Raw genomic sequence first — 1,455 nt, 5'->3', positions numbered from 1 at the left:
CTCTCTCTCTCTCTCTCTCTCTCTCTCTCTCTCTCTCTCTCTCTCTCTCTCTCTCTCTCTCTATATATATATATATATATATATATATATATATATGAGTAGACATGTGCCAGCAGATCCAAACACCGCAAAGTAGTACTAATGTACTGTATTATATTATCTAACCTACGCCGGGAAAAATTCTGGAAGTCCGAAGATCGCACATTATTAATCGAAAGTACATATAGGACGGTTAGATATTGCTACGAAATGCATAACCCACCAACGGTGACACGACAACGTTGTTTTCCCACCGAGGGCGTCAGAACCATGTCATCCTCAAAAACGTCTACGTTTTACAAATACTGAACTTTGAACTTCCGAAATTGGAATTGGTAACTGGCCTCATAAATGCCCAAAACCCCCCATTTGCCCCCTTCCGTCATCAATTTGAATAACGCTCAATAATCGATAACCATAATCAATAATCATTAACGATTAATTAAAGTTGCATTGTATTTTTACACGGAGTCACTATATCCTAAACATGAAACCACCGTTGCATGAAGCCATTCGCAATACTGCGCTGCAGTGGCGCGGATGCATGCCAGCGGCAATTCATACACCTTAATGCATAAGTAAAAATATGAATATGTAATATATGAATATAAATGAACCTGGGGGATGACCTTGGGTGTGATAGAAGAGGGAGGGGGATATATAAAGCAAGAGTATATATGTGAGAACTCCCATTATATAGCATATCTCCCATTATATACTCTTATACTCTAAGTTTTGGTGTGAAAATAAATGTTTCAGATCTGAAAGTCTGAAATCTTGACGAGAGATGGCGCTATGCCTAAATGATCGCCATTTTGGTTTTCGATTATCGCGCAAATAAAAACAATAAAATATTCCAGTCAAATTACTGTAACGAAGAATCTAAAACACAATATTACACGTATATAGGTATGATTGTAGAGTTGTTAACCAGTTAGACGAAATAAACGTAATAGGACGTTGTCATCTCTCCCATAGGAGTAACAACTGTTGTGGGGCTAGCCTTACACATTCATATACCAAAATTTAACAAAATCAAATAAATCTAGCTGGCCATTTTCATTTTTGCCAAAAAGTGGGCGTGGCTCGAAAGTAGGCCGACTGGCGTGCTCCAAAATAGGACGTTCAAATCTCTCCCAAAGGAATAACAACTGTATGCAATTTGAAACATGTGGGTCAAACGGTTCTTGAGTTATCGTTGACCGTAAGCAGACACTGAAATGCATAGTGAAATTGTCAAAATCTACCTAATTTGCATAATTTAAAAAAATATCAAAACCTGTGTGATATGTTTTGGGGCAGGTCCTCATTCATTCACATGCCAAAAATAAGCAAAATCCGTTAAACCTGAACTGACTTATGGCCATTTCCATTTTTGCCAAAAAGTGGACGTTGCACGAAAGTAGGTCGACTGGC

This window comes from Priapulus caudatus, unplaced genomic scaffold, assembly GCF_000485595.1.
Source record: "Priapulus caudatus unplaced genomic scaffold, Priapulus_caudatus-5.0.1 Scaffold510, whole genome shotgun sequence".
Lineage (NCBI taxonomy): Eukaryota > Metazoa > Priapulida > Priapulimorpha > Priapulimorphida > Priapulidae > Priapulus > Priapulus caudatus.
This window is presented reverse-complemented; position numbering follows the sequence as displayed.